This window comes from Heterocephalus glaber, unplaced genomic scaffold (assembly GCF_053883595.1).
Source record: "Heterocephalus glaber isolate CG9 unplaced genomic scaffold, H.glaber_assembly_v1.0 deba00001600, whole genome shotgun sequence".
NCBI lineage: Eukaryota > Metazoa > Chordata > Mammalia > Rodentia > Bathyergidae > Heterocephalus > Heterocephalus glaber.
In genome coordinates, this window is record NW_028258372.1 from 41,361,929 (window position 1) to 41,377,389 (window position 15,461).

The window sequence follows — 15,461 nt, forward strand, 5'->3', positions numbered from 1 at the left end:
AACAAATGAAAGAAAGAAAGAAAAATAATTTAGAAAACAAAAGACAAAAGAAAAAATTTTAAGGTCCAGGAAGAAGTCAAGGAAAGGGTTCGCTGGCAGCCAGACTAAGGGGGGCAACCCAGTGGAGACCCTCACAAACACAGGGCCTGCCATTTGGCCGTGGGGGCCACAGCTGGGGATGTAGCTGACTCCATTGCCACCAGTGTGAGCTGCTTCTCAGCCACCATGTCTTCAAATCCCCCTGGCTTAAACTTGGGAAGCCCCATTTCTTTGAGATGTGGCTCTCCTGGTGGCCAGGGATCTTGAACTTGGCTTGCATGGGGCCTCAGTCACATGCTTCTTGTTCCCTGGCTGTTTGTTCTGCATCCTTGTTCTGCAGGATAGACCTGATGTGCTGGTCACCTTGAACCCTGGCCACCTTGCCCTAGGACTTCCCACAGCACAGCACACTGTCTCCGGACAGCTCATGATCAGAGATGTAGGCATCCACTGCAAAGCATTGTCTCGAAGTCTCTTAGGGAAATCGTACAACGACAGGCCAGGCAGGCTCTGTCTGCACACTGGGCCTTTATGAGGAAAGTAGCTTAGTTGGTTTAATTGGCTGCAGAAAAAATATTGTTTTTTATCGCATTTTTATTCTATTTTATGTTTTGAGATGAGGTCTTATTTATGTTGCTGGGCTGGTCTTGAACTTTGGGCTCAAGTGATCCTTCTGCCTTAGCCTTCTGATTCTCTGGAATTACAGGTACCACCACTGCACCATCTAGGAAAATTTTAAATAATTGGCATTGTCAGAGAAAACAACAAATGTCAATGAGGAAATGCCAATGGCATGTAGTAAGAAGAAAAGAATAGAAAGGGGAAGAGGAAGGGGCAGGGAAAAGAAGAAGAAATACAAAAGCAATTCAAAACTTTATGAAAAAACAAAAAAAGGAAATTAATAACAGGATATTGTGTGGTCCTGTAATAAGTAATATTTACACTGTCACAATAAAGTTTTAGAACCAACCTATAGGCAAACCACAGAGGACCTGATTATGGTTAGAAAATGGACTATAAAATTATCAACATTGAGCATTTTGGGCCGGGGATTTAGCTCAGTGGTTTTGGTGCCTGCTGCGCAAGTGCAAGGACCCGAGTTTGATCCCCAGTACCAAAAAAAAAAAAAATTGAGCATTTAAAGGAAGTGTTCAGAAACCAGAAGTTGGGAAAGGAAGGCATAAGGAAACCAGGGATGCTGATATTCATATCCTACAAGACAGGGAAACAAAACTACCATCAATAGCTAGTGAAATGAAAAAGATCCAAATATATTCCTTAAAGCAACAAAGGTAATCAACAGATTTGTTTTTATTTTACTAAATAAAAACAGCTATAGAACCATATTGGAAGTGGGGTGGGCGAGTGTTGTTTGGATGATATATGAGGACTAAATCCTCGTTTTCCATAGCTATAAATCAATAGTGGATATTTGAACTTGGAAAAGGAAGGAAAGGCAGTATAAGCATATTATTTAGAGATCTGGACGTTGCTCCCAGAATAAAGAGCTAAAAAGAGTAAGAAGCAGTTGTCTCTGGGAAACAAGACTGGAAGTGGGAAGGGATGAAGTAGGAGACTCATCGCTGTTCTCCTTTATTTTTAACCATGTGCATGAACTACTTCCATGCAGGAAAATGTAGGTGCTTCACAAGGCAGTGGAGAAGGTGCATGGTGAGGACTCGGGGCTGGAGATTCCAGCCTGGAGGCTGGAATTAGACAACCGGCTCATGAAAGACCTTGCAGGTAGGACAGAAAAACAGCCCTGATGCATCATAAGGACACCAGGCGCCAGCACATGTTCAGATTTTCACAAGGAGACAGAAGGTATTTCTGGAAACTATAGACCAAGGGGCTCAATATAGAATCCTGGCAAAATTCTAGCACAGATTATTAAACAGATGGCTTGGGAGTGCTTTGTGATTTATTTTTATTTATACTCTGCCTCATTCCTGAAAGAGGCATTGCAGTGGCTTATGGAAATATGTACAAGACAGAAAAATTTAGCGAGAAAAGGGTCTCAAAAAAGCTAAATGAGGAGTTAACTACATGATGCAACAAACCCCTCCTAAGTATGTGCCAAAGAAAATTATAAATACTTGCACATGGATGTTCACAGCAGTATAATTCATAAAAGTCAAACAATGGAAGCCCAAATGTCTGTCAACCAATAAACAAATCAACACAATGTGGTACGACCATACAATGGAATATTATTCAGCTATAGAAAGGAATGAGGGGTGCAGGGATTTAGCTCAGTGGCACTGTGCCTGCCTTGCAATGCAAGGTCCTGAGTTTGATCCCTGGTGCCAGGGGAAAAAAAGGAATGAGGGATGTAGATACTTGCTACAATGTTGGATGAACCTTGAAAACATTATGCCTAGTGGAAGAAGCTAAAAGTCACATGTCATGTGAGTGCATTTATACAAAATCTCCAGAAAGTGCAAATTCATAGAGACAGAAGGTAGGGCAAAGGGAGGAGAAATGGAGATGACTGCTAATGGTATGGAGTTTCTTTCCAGGGTGATGAAATGTTTCTGGAATTGGTAGTGGTGAAGGATCATAAAACCTGGTAAATATACTAGAAACCACTAGATTTTACACTTCAAAAAGGTGAATTAAGGAAGGGAAAAGGGATTTTTAAAAAGAGAGAATAGAAAGGAAAAAATGGAAATAAAGCTTTTGTAAATGGAGAGGGAGGAAGGGTTGCAGCAGGGAGGGGAATGGGAAAAAAAAGAAAATTTAAGACATATTATGTTCTCCTTTGTTTTTGTTGTTGTTGTTGTTGTTGTTGTTTCGGTACCAGGGATCGAACTCAGGACCTTGCACTTGCGAGGCAGGTGCCGGAACCACTGAGCGACATCCCCTGCCCAAGACATATTATGTACAGGTACAAATTCTATATGATGAATGTGATGATCATTATGGATGGCACATGTGTACTCGTAAAAATAAATAAATACATTTTTAAAAATAAAAGAGGCCGGGATTTAGCTCAGTGGCACCGTGCCTGCCTCGAAAGCACAAGGTCCTGAGCTCAATCCCCACTACCAGAAAAATAAATAAATAAATAAATAAATAAATAAATAAATAGATGAATTGTGGCATATGAATTAATCAAAAAGCAGTATAAGAAGGAAAAAGTGGGCTGGGGATTTAGCTTAGTGGTTCTGCCACCTGCCTCAAAAGCACAAGGTCCTGAGTTCGATCCCCAGGACCACCCCCCCCCAAAAGAAAGAAAAAGGTAAAGAAAGGAAGATGAAAAGGACAGAAAATAAAGAAGAAACAAGTGAATACAAAACACATATATCGTAAAATTCTATATAGGTGAAAACATAAACCTTGACCTTGACCACGAGCTCCCCAACAGCAGCTCCAAGCTTAGAAAGCAGTGTTGATGAAACCGAGTCCAGCGTCAGTAAGACAAACAGGAACTGGCTGCCCGGGCTGTCTCACCTTTTTCTGATGCTGATGCTCAATAGAAACCTCTCCTGTGCACTTACTAGAGAGGAACCTATTGAGAAAAATACGCCCTGTCACTCCAGGAGCAAGTGTCACTCATCTATGTCCCAGGGACACTCAAATCCCAAGCATAACTCAACAGAGACACTCATTGTCTCAGTGGTGCAGGACATGGAAGCCATTCTCTGGGGGGAAAAGGTGAATTCTCTGGAACCCTGTTCTCCAGCTTTACCTGCACAATCACAAAGCCCAGGCACATTTGCAAAATACCAGCACAGACCTCAACCAGAGTTGCTTTTCAAGTATTCCAAACTGCTCCAATACATAGCCATGTCTTAGGACTCCTGATTAAATAGACAAATTGTACATCACTCATGGAATCTTCCATGTATATTATACTTCCCTCAGTTTTGTAAATTCCAGTTCAATTCAGTTAAACATGTATTTGTGCAGCTAATATTTTCTGAATAACTGCTTATGCTGGGAAGGTGTTGTGTCAGGCATATCCCCAGGATATGAAGATGAATGTGTGACCCAACTTCCATCCTCAGTCTGTTATGGACAACTTAGCTGCCCATCACAAGGGAGGGCAGTAAGTGAGAATGTCACCAGCTAGTGTGGGTCCCTAGCTGCATGACAGACATGAGCTAGTTTTTCAATTTCTGTATTACTGACCATTATCATCATCATCATCATCATCATCATCATCATCATCATCATCATCTATCCTTTTTTTTTAAGGTCTTCTAAAATCGAGGGTCCCTATGTAAGCTACCAAGATGTTACCCATCAGCTCAGGGTTCTTCTGCTCAAGTCCTATAGAAATCATGAATTGTTGAAGTGTAGCTCTTTTAGTGTTAACAGCCCTGAGCTTTGAATCCTAGTGCCTGTCAGTCCTTAGTGTTTATGGTCTTCCCCATACTCAGAGCACACAGCTACTGTCAGGCCTCAGGAACTCTTCTAGCCACTGGAATGGCAGCTCTAATAACTGTCCATTGCTCTCTTTTGTTCTATGGCTGCAGTCTGGCTTCTGTGTTATCAGGCCAGGCTACTGACTGCTTTTGGTGCCAACAAGCTTTGATGTTAGCAGCTGTTAGTGTACCAGCTAAATAGAAATCATGAATAAACAAAAATAATGGCATCCAGGGCCAGGGATGTAGCTCAGTGGGTACAGCACCTGCCTGGCAAGAGTGAGGCCCTGAGTTTGATTCCCGGTACCCCCCTCAAAAAAAGGGAGTCCAAAATAGGCCTTAATAGAACTTATGCTGCAGCATAAGGAGGAACAGTGCAGGGACTGACCTGCTAAAGATATGCCAAGGCTCTTTACATAGGAAAAAAGGTGAGCTCACTCCTCTGCAGTATCGGACATTCTGTTTGGTCATGGGTACAGAAGTGGCTCCTTGCAGAGCTGATGAAGGAGGGTTGTGGATGGGTGGAATCATTGTGAAGGGCTGCAGGATAAAGTCATCTGGAATAGGTCCATGACCAAAGCTTGCTGCAACCGAAGCCAATGTCTCCCAGAGAAGTCAACATACCTGGGCTGGCACTGGGGCATCTGTGGAAAAAAATAAAAAGTCCATCTTTGGTAGTGTTGGGCCCTTCCTTCCAGTCTCACAATGTGGAAGGAAGAGAAGGCAAGCACCTGGGGCAGTTTTGGTAGGCAGGGACTCTCAGCAGAGTGAATGTTCATGAAAGTGAATGTTCATGAAAGTTAATCAGGAAAAAGGCAGCTGGGAGAATGTTGCATTGTGTTCAGTGTTGCCCTCAATGACTTGGATGAACATTAGTAACATTCCATACCAATGTGAGGAGACATCTACAACAGCTGGAGGGACAGCTCTCTCCTCAAATAAGCCAGGCCTGGTGGCGTACACCTGTCATCCCACACCTGGGAGGCAGAGGCAGGAAGATTGCTGAGAGTTTGAGGCCCATCTGAGCTACATAGTGAGTTCAAGGTCAGCATGAACTACATGGTGAAACCCTGTCTCAAAAACGAATAAAATAAGATAAAACTACAAATAGAACTACTATATGATTTAGCTATTCCATTACTGCATAAATATCCAAAGGAGAGGAAATCAGTAAGTTGAAGAGACATCTACACATGTTTACTGAAGCACTATCACAACACTCAATCTGGGTGTCCATCAACAGATGAATAGATAAACAAAGTGTGGTGAACATACACAATGGAATATGTTCAGCCATAAAAAATGAAATCTTGCTGGGGATGTAGCTCAGTGGTTCCAGCACCTGCTTTGCAAATGCAAGGACCCAAGTTCAATCCCCGGTACCAAAAAAAAAAAACAAATCTTGGCATTTGTGGCAACTTGAATGGAACCAGAGGACATTATGTTCTGCAAAATAAGTCAGGCACAGAAAAACACTGGACGTTCTCACTTATGAGTGGAAAAAATATGATCTGAGGCCAAGGCACAGGAATCAATACTAATACCTGAAAGGACACAACCCCCCCCCCCATCTCATAGAAATACAGAGTAGAATAAGTGACTGCCAGAGGTTGAGAAGTGTGGGAGGATAGGAAGGAAAAGGGATAATTAACAGCTGGGTAGGAGGAATGACTTCTAATATTCTGTAGCATAATAGTGATAAAACACGGTAGATCCAGTAGATAGGTTCCAGGCTCTTGTGTACACTGAGCAAAGAATTGTAAGTGTACATCCAATGGTAAAAGAAAAAGGGGCTACATTCATTGAAGATAATGGGAAGATGTGTTCAGGTGAGGGCAGGTCTGTGTCAACAGAAATAAGAATGTGGCATGAACAGAAAAATGGTGTCAGGACGACAGGAAAATAAAAAGCACATAGATAAATCAGGCTTTCAGATTTTAAAAGAGAGACACACAACCCAGGTGCCTCTCTTTGGGTCTCTGGATAAGACTGGACAGGAATGATTGACAAGGTGCTTTCAACACATATGCCTGCTTCAGAATATACTCTGGTTAAATTTTACACGAGATGCAGTCCATATGTATGAACCTTTAACAAGGTTTGAGTGGAGAAAAGCTTTCTTGAAAGTCAGGCCAGGAGACTGTATATGCTCTGGCCTGGAAGTATACTGATTTTTCTGGACCTTAGTTATTTTATTTCTGTTTCACTGAAGACAATGGAAAGGAGGAATGGCCTTGGGGTGTTGCCCAAATTCAGGTGGATGGAGGAGGAGTGGCCTCCTGGCCCCAACTGTGCTACCTGTACTATTCTCCCTGAGTAACTTGGTCCCCCCAAATCTTTAAGGAGTGCTAAAGGAGGAAGGTCTGTCTTCCATGACTACTTCCTGTTAGATAAGGGCCCTGGCCCTGCCTACACAAAGACCAAGGAAATCTTGCCGCATCTGATCTAAGGGCCCACAGGGGCTGTGTTCCTCTCAGGATTTCTTGATGAACAATGGATGTGAAGGCAGGTTTTGATCTTGGGCTTGGGCCATCCCCAGTAGTTTAATGTCTGTCAAACAAGAAGAAACAAATTTGACTAAGACATTAAGTATGTAAGGTCCAAACAGTAAGGTTTTGAGAAGCATTCATAAAGCTCATGTCCAGAACAGTAACCAAGACCCCCAATTCTAGATATTTGGTCAAGAGATCCATGACTCAGATGGTTCCTAGTGGGCCTTAGAAGTACGGTCAGCCAGCTTCTGTGTTGTACCTCTCACTATTTTGGACTGATTGACACAGGAACTACATTCTTCTTTAGAGACAAACATAATCTTTGTTTCAGGAGTTAAGAGAGCTAGTCTCCTCCAGAGCCGTAGGGCCACCACTGCTCATGAGCGTATTTGATCCCAAAGAATGGCAGTGCCCTGGGCAAGTTCATCTAGGCTGACTGCCAAGTTCTCAGGCAGCTGTTGTTGATAGGAGAAAGATGTAATCAGCTTTAAGGTTTTGTATAAGTAATCAGTGGTTTTTTGTTTTTTTGGTTTTTTTGGGTACCAGGAATTGAACTTGGGACCTTGCGCGCTTTCAAGGCAGGTGGCGGAACCACTGAGCTAAATCCCCAGCCCTAATCACTGTTTATTGTCTCTATTAGAGGTAGTTTTTGAATAGTCCAAGAGGATCCTGAAAGAAATGGAAAAAAACAAAAGAGGTCATGGTAATACTTAGGACAAGGACCTTCAGTGTAGCAAATAAGGGAGTAGTGTGACTAGCTACACAGTTTACTTAGAGAGAACAAGATGTTTTACGTACCTGGTTCAACGGGGTTGGCTGGATTTTTTTTTTTCTGGAAGGAAACTTGATGTCCACTGGTTCCCAGGTATGCAAAAAGGTCTCTTTGTTTTCTGGTGTCTGGTGGTGGTGGGGGTTGGGTTTCAGCCTGGAGAGATGGATCTAACAAGTATTGAGAGTTAGGGTCCATAGGAATAGGAAAGAAGGGATCTCTGAGATCAAGGACAGAGAACCTTTTAGCGTCTCCTGGGATCTGTACTAAAGGGTGTGTGTGTCTGTTACTAACGAGCGAACAGTCCATCTTACCCAGTGTCTCCCTGATGGCTCTGAGATCTTGTACTAGGTGACAGCTTCCTGCTGGCTAGGCTATTGGTAAAATGGGTGTACTGCACAGGGACTGGTATAGAACCAGCAAGCCTACAGCCAAAAGTTTCTCAATAATGGGGTTTAGTCTCTGCCTAGCTTCTTTCTTAAGGTAACACTGTCTTCTATGAGGGTATAGATTAGGGGCCTTCAGCTGAATGACTGCTGGAGTGAGTGGCCTTGACAGCCTCCCCAGGGTGCTGTCATACCACCCTGGGGGATCAACTCCCAGCAGACATCAGGCCCCACAGGGTCAGGCTGGCCGGGTCCCTAGCAACCAGGACGAGTTGCCAGGGGTTTGACTGTCAGAGCAGCCCCGAGGAGAAAGAGTGTATCTCCTCCAGTGATGGGTGTGGAGCATCTCAGTATCACCAAAAAGGCTGCTTGGAGAAGGAAATCTTCTAACTGGCAGTTCAGAGTAGGGTAAAGCAAGCTGACTAAGTCCTCCCAGGCCCCCAAGCAATTCTGGACAGGCATGAAAGCTCACCCCAATAGTTAGAAACTGGAATTGAATAAGACACCTCAGCATTACAGAGAAGTGGAATTTATGAGCCCCCTACTGCTACAGTCCCTGGAGGCTCCTGTTAAGACAATGGGGATGCGGAAGCCAGGCGGGGTGGTGGCCATGACCTTAGCCCTCTCTGGGAACGAGGTAGTCCTCCCCCAGTGCCAGGGCTCTTCCGTGTCTGACAGCCCCAACGAGGCCTGGTGGCTTTCGAGGCCATGCCTTTGCCTGGTGCGCCGTCTCTGACTTGTTTCCATCGCTGTGGATTACCTCAGTTTCCCTTAGTGCTGCAGGCCTTATCCTGAGCCTTAGCTTTGGGCGACCATGGCTTCAGCCTGCCTCTTTTCCTCTTCATGATCATCTGTCCTCTGCTCCAACATGGTTATTAGAGACTGAGCATCCCACATCCACCAAATGACTTATCCCAGCTTGTGAGGCCTGTTGGAGTTTCTGGAGCTTCCTCCTAATATCTGGAGCTGACTGACTAACAAAATACTGTCCTAGGATAATATGACCTTCTCTGGACTCCAGGTCTAAATTAGTGTATTTACAAAGTGCCTCTTTAAGCCGAAGTTGGAAAGCAGCTGGATTTCCATCTGATTAGATGACTGATTAGACCTGAACTGACTGTAGGTTAAAGGCCTGGGCATTCCCTGATAACCTCCCTCCAGCTTTTCCAGCCCATGTTATAGTATCGCTCTGGCCCCTCCTAGGGTACAAACAATGCATAAGTGGCCATCAGCAGGCCAAGCTGTGAAGTCAGGACCCAGAAGAAAACAGTCGCCCCAGCCACCTCTGCTACAGCTGCTGGTGTGGGAACTGCACATTTAACACAACCACAAGCTTTTCTTTCTGTTTTCCAGAACAAACTATTTGCTTAATGCTTGAACATTTTAATATATGTGAGTTTTGTGTGTTTTGTTTTTGTTTTCTGCAGACTGAACCCGTGGCCTTTGAACTGAGCCCTTTTTATTTTTATTTTTTATTTATTTATTTATTTTTTGATACCGGGGATTGAACTTGGGACCTTACGCTTGTGAGGCAGGCGGTGGAACCACTGAGCTAAGTCCCTGGCCCTCCAGCCCTTTTTTTTTTTTAAATATGAGTCTGGGTCTTGCTAAGATGCTAAATTGCCCAGCCTGAGTTTGAATTTGCAGTCCTCCGCCCTCAGCCTCTCAGAGTGGTGGTATTACAGGACTGCACCACCACATCCGGCCTGACAATATACGTAAGCTTAACCTCAATCAAAAACAGTAAACAAAAAATTACTGTATGTCATAGGGCTGGCAGAATGGATACTTCAGAAATAGTACTCAGAATCAAAGGAAAAAGAAGGCAGAAAAGCCACGCTGCTCGGAGCTTGGGGCCTGGAGGGCTGAGCTGGATGCCACCTTAGAAAGGGTCCCTGATCGTCAGAGCCAGGTGTGATGGCCTAATAAGAAGGGAAAGAGAATTACTTGGGAATGAGGAGTGGCTGGAGGAAGCCGAGATGATGATGCTGGGAACAAAGAACACAGAGTGTTTTCAAACAGTGAATGGCTCTCTGTAGAAAGGGAATTAGACTGTTTCTTTGTAGCTCTAAAACAGTAATTCTCAAATCTTAGCTCCCTCTGAATCCCTGGAGGGCGTTAAAACACAAATTACTGAGCCTCACTCCCAGAATTTCTGACTCAGCAGGTCTTGGGCAAGACCTAGAATCTGCACATCTAACAAGCTCTCAGCATAGGCTTTTGCTGTGGTCCAGGGAGGCACTTGGCTAGCCTCTGCCTCGGTGTGTGAAAAGCAGGACAGCTGTTTGTGTTGTTGCTACTAATAACAATAATGAGAAGTGATGGTGAACAGCACGTGCCAGTTCCTATTATGCTTGCTGTTGACACCCCGAGGCTCAGTTTCCCTCGGGACTCACCATAGGCCTCAAGCGTGCTTGGGCTGAGGCTGAGTGGCTCCCTGCAGGGATGCTGGCAGTGGTGTTCTCTTTGTGAGTGGGAGATGGCACTAGAAAATTTCAGAGAATCCTTTGGACTCTCAGAGGCTGGCTTCAGCAGGCACTTTAAGCAGTAGCACACATTCAGCACCAGGTAAATGCCAGCTGCTATGCACTGTCTCCACGAAGTATATGCAGCACTATCTAACTCGAAGTCGCTTCTGGGTCACCTCACTGCCCTCTGTTCCTCCTGTCTTCCTTGGTGCCTGCAATGACCACTCCCCTCACCTCCCAGCAGGCCACGAATCCCGAGTTCATCCAGGTATTTGGTAGAGGAGGCTCACTGCACACACACCCACTGCTTCTCTGTTTGTGTTCATGTGTGGTCCAGTGCTCAGGATATCCAGGTACATACAGTCCTCAGCACCAAGCTGTCTGCCGCCTGCCCCATGCCAATCTCATGCAGAACCTGCCGATCCACTCTCCACACGCTGACCAGCAGGGCAGTAACGTGGTGGCTGAGAAGACAAAATCTGGAGATGGGGGAAGGGGTGCCCTCACATCCCAGAATGGCCTGAGAAACTGTGCTTGATGGCCTTGAACTGAGATGTCTCTCTTCCTGCTCCCGCTTGGCCTCCTCTGAGTATGGGCTCAAAGACCACAGTGCCCTGGGGATGGGAGGCAAGCCTGTGGTCTCCTAGAGGATGCTGCCAACCAAGATAACTGCCCACCCCCCAGTGACTCCCCTCTAGGCTAGAGATAATCAGATCTTTTCTCTTGTACATTAAAAAAATTTAATGTTTTCAATTCTAACAGAAACAATAGGAAAAACAAAATGTACAGCCTGGGTTTGTACACTAAGAAGTTCCTGCAGCTGTGATACCCATGTGTATTTCTGGCATGGAGCTTACCCTGGACAGTGGGAGACCAGCCGTAGGTCTACTGCTTATCAACTTCCACGTGTAAGCTCAGGATTTCAGGGTAGTGCAGCTGCAGTTTCTCACCAATGAGCCAGAAATCTGGGTACCCAGCAGTGGACAAACTCCAGGGTCTTTGCCTTGGAAAAGGGGCGGTAGACAGATACTGAGCCCTGGGGCATGTTGGGAGTTAGGAAGCTCAATAGGCCTGTTGCCAGTAGCTGGAGAACCCCTCACTTCCAGGGATCCTTTCCTCCCGGGGATTCAGCTATTCTGCCTTTAGGGGTCTCAGATTGCTTTCCAGAGCTTGTGACAGCTGGGGACAAGTCCCTTCCTATTTAAAAAGAGGGAAATTGGTGAGTAGCTAAGGGATCATCCAAGGTAGTTTTGCTTTGTTTTGCTTTTACAGTGCTGGGGTGGGACCCAGGGCCTTGTGCTCATTAAACCGTTAAGCGGTGCTCTCCTCCTGAACTATATCAGCAGCCCCCATCCCAGGACTGCAAATGCCAACTAAGAACCCAGGGCCCTTAGCATGCCAGGCAGGCCCTCTCCCACTGAGCTACAGCCCTAGCCCCAAGAACAGACATCTGAATGCACAGCAGGAAGGAAAACCAGGGCAGCCTCTGCCCTTGGGGAACTTGTTTTAATTGGGAGATAAGATATGTAAATGTAAAGCCAGAAGTAATTGTAAAGGTTCTGTGCAAATAATCCCTGTTCACCGGCTATTTACCCAGGACTTGCTGTTGGTTGTTCTGGTTCTGTGATGTGGGGCAGTCTCACTGGAACAGTGATAAACAGTCTAGGTGTAGCTGGAGGCAGGGTGGTAGGAGGAAGAACTGTTGCCAGATTTTAGAGCTGACTGGTAGAGACCATATGGGCTGGAGAAGCAGATCTGGATCTCTCTGGCACAAAGGTTTTGATAGAATCTACCTGGGGAAGGTTCTCAGGGGAGTGTGAAATTAAAAATAAATTAGAATGAAAAGTAACTTTGGAAGAGTATTTTAAGATCGAGTTGGGGGCACCTTAGGGGACCGGGGCCTACGCCTCTACTGCCTGGGAGAGTGAATTCTTAAACTGGGCACGGAAATGACACAGGAATGAGAACCTTTCAACAGGACCAAGGCCTGCAAAACTAACACCTTTTATTGGAGGCTGCAGCTGTAACAAGCCTCACAAATGGCGACTGAACTTCACGCCTAGAGCCCAGCGACAGATCGTAGTCCAGGGGTGTACAGCCTCGCGTCAGGACAGCATTCCTTCACCAGTCACCCTTCCCCTGTGGAACTTCCTTTGTCCTCAGCTTTCCCTTCCCCAGAGGAGTCCCGCACAATGTGAGTTTTTCTGGAGCACGCGTTCAGAGCTGTCTGAGAATTGGTTTCCCAAATTGCAATTCTCCGACTCCCAAGTAAAGTTCTTTTGCTTTTACAGTTTCAGGTTTTAAATTGATCAAAAAGAGGTGGACAATATGTGATGCTGGGAAATAGAGGAGCTGAAGAGAGAGAAAATACATTCCACCCTCTCTTCCAGGTCCAGTTCCTGTGTCACTTCCCTCCACGCGGCCTTCCCAGGTTGAACTCCACACATCCTTCTCGCACTCAAACCTTCCCATTATAGAATATATCTCATCCCTGCACTGGTTCTTTACCTGCTTCTCTCATACAGTGCCAGCACCCAGCAGGTCTTGGATATCAAGGGGCTGAGAACTCTATTCACAGTGCAGCACCTCACATTTTTATTTACTACTTTATTACAGTATAACTTACACTAAAATGAGGAAATAGCAAATGTACAGACTAGCACATTTTTACATATGTTTATAAGGAGATAGTGTAGGGGTAAAGGGAGATTTCCCTCTGTCCTCTTAAGTTTGCTGGAATAAATTGACAAAGATTAAATAGGAAGCTGGGGATGGCAGCACACACCTGTGATCCCAGGTACTTAAGAGGCTAAGGCAGGAGGATCATGAGTTCAAGGTCAGACTGAGCAATTTAGAGACTCTCAAAATGTTGTAAAAGGGCTGGGGATAAAGGTCAGCACTTCTTAGGTTCAATCTTCAGTATTAAAAAAAATTTTAAATAGGAGAAAAGTATATAAATTTACTAATGTGCAAAAGGGGAAAAGCACAGCATGGGGAAAATCACAGGAGTATGATTACCCACAAGTGATTTATTCAGAAACTTATATAGGGGAGGAGGAGATGGAGCATGCAGACTGCTTTAGATCATTTTGAGGGCTCAAATGATGGTTAAGGTAATCAACCGTCCTAGAGACAATTTCTTGGGGTTTGAATGACATTCTCTTGTAATGGAAGTCCATCAACATGGGTGACATTCCTCAGTCTCCTTTTCTGAGCCAGATGATGAGATTTCGAGGGTAAGGATACAAGGCAACTGAGTTCCCCTCTGCAGTCTAGCCCTAATGCTGATAAAGGAATCCCTCAGAGCCCAGTCCCTGTGCTTGAGGAAGCAGGCAAGAAAGGTTTCGGGGAGGCCTGGTGTGTGGCTCAGTGGTGGAGTAAATGCTGCATGTTTAGCATGCAAGAGGCCCTGGGTTAAAGCCCCAGCTCCTAAATCAACAAACAAATAAGAAAAGGTGAGAAAGGTTACAGGAAGCTTGATTCTAAACTTGCTTTTAAGGCTTTTAAATTTTCTTTACATCAAATTGCTCAGCATGCTCCCCTCCCATGCAATACTTTAGGGATACTGTTCTGAGTCCCAACAGTACTCACCACCCAGATCAAACTATAAATGCTGCTAGCACCCTGGACACTGTGGACTGCCTTCCCGTTACCCAGGTCATTGTCACCGTGGCAGAGAAACTAAGCCAGTAGCATGGTGTACCTGGAGGACATCATGCAAAATATGAAAGGACTTCAGGTGTTCCGACTGGAGGAGCAGACACTGGGGTGAGGCCATCATGCATGTGAAGAATTTACTACTAGGTGCAGAGCAGCAGATGTACTCCGTGTGGGCCTCAGGGAGCAGCTATAGGGAGAAACATTTCAGCCTAGCACAGGACCCCTCTGACCACCAGAGCTGACCTACAGGGGAAGCCAGTCCCCCACAAAGGGCAAGTAAAGGCCCGGGTAACATCAAGAACAGGACTGGGGGCATTTAACAGCAATTATGGAGAACAGAAAGGGGACTCCGTTGGAAGTTGTTCTCCCAACTCTGAGCCTCTCTGGCTCCGGAATTCTGTGACAGTGGCAAAGAGGACTCAGAAACGTGATTATGGTCTCTTCTTCCGGAGGGTAACTTTTTACTTTATTACAAGCACTGTGCAGGGCTACGCTTACCATCATTCAGGGAGTCCTTGTCATCACCTACAGAGGGACCTGGAGCCGTCCCCTGTGCTCTCAGTCCAGGGTGCGGTGGATAGCGCAGACAGAACCAGCCTGCGGCAGAGAAGTGGGTGGCTCCTCCAAGCGTCTTGAGAGCACCCACCAGAAGCCCTCCTTAGTCCTTTCAGCCCTGGTCACCCTGGACAGCAAGCGGGCACGGTGCCGCGGCTTTTGCCGCTGGCAGAACACCTGGGCGGAGGTGACATTGTAAGGCCCACCAGCCTGTGGCCACCTGGGGGAAGGGACAGCCTGGGTCGTCAGTGAGGGTCTTGGAAGGGCAGCCAGCCTGGAGCCTGAGCAACGCTAAAGCCTGAGCAACCCTAAAGCATACAGCTCAGGGCTTTTCCAGCGAAAACTGTCCCAGACATTTTCTTTTATTTTCTCTTCTCCTCCCCCTTTCCCATCCCCCCTCCCCTCCCCTTTTTCTCCTCCTTTTTTCCCTAGAGGATTCCTTCAGAGTCCCTCCCTGGGACTTCTCCGGGTGACTTCCCTTCCTGCTCCGCCCCTCCCCTCACGGGAAAGAAGGAGGGATGGAGTCTGGACCCAACGACGGCGTCCTCCTGCTTCCGGCACCTGCAGAGATGGTGGTGGTGAGGGCCGGCGCTTGGGCCCTCCCGGGGAGCTTCGGTGCAGAGGGTGCCAAGTTTCTGGGGTTTCCTTCTGAAGGACGGCGCGCTTACGCCCTTGAGCTCCCGATGGAATCCATGAGCACACTCCAAGAGGCCGGGATTTTG

General features: G+C 46.0%; 1 pseudogene; it reads right to left on the reverse strand.

The window, feature by feature from the left end:
- Window positions 1-497: 497 nt before the first annotated feature.
- On the reverse strand, window positions 498-607 carry LOC147823192 (small nucleolar RNA SNORA70; annotated as a pseudogene).
- Window positions 608-15,461: the final 14,854 nt, after the last annotated feature.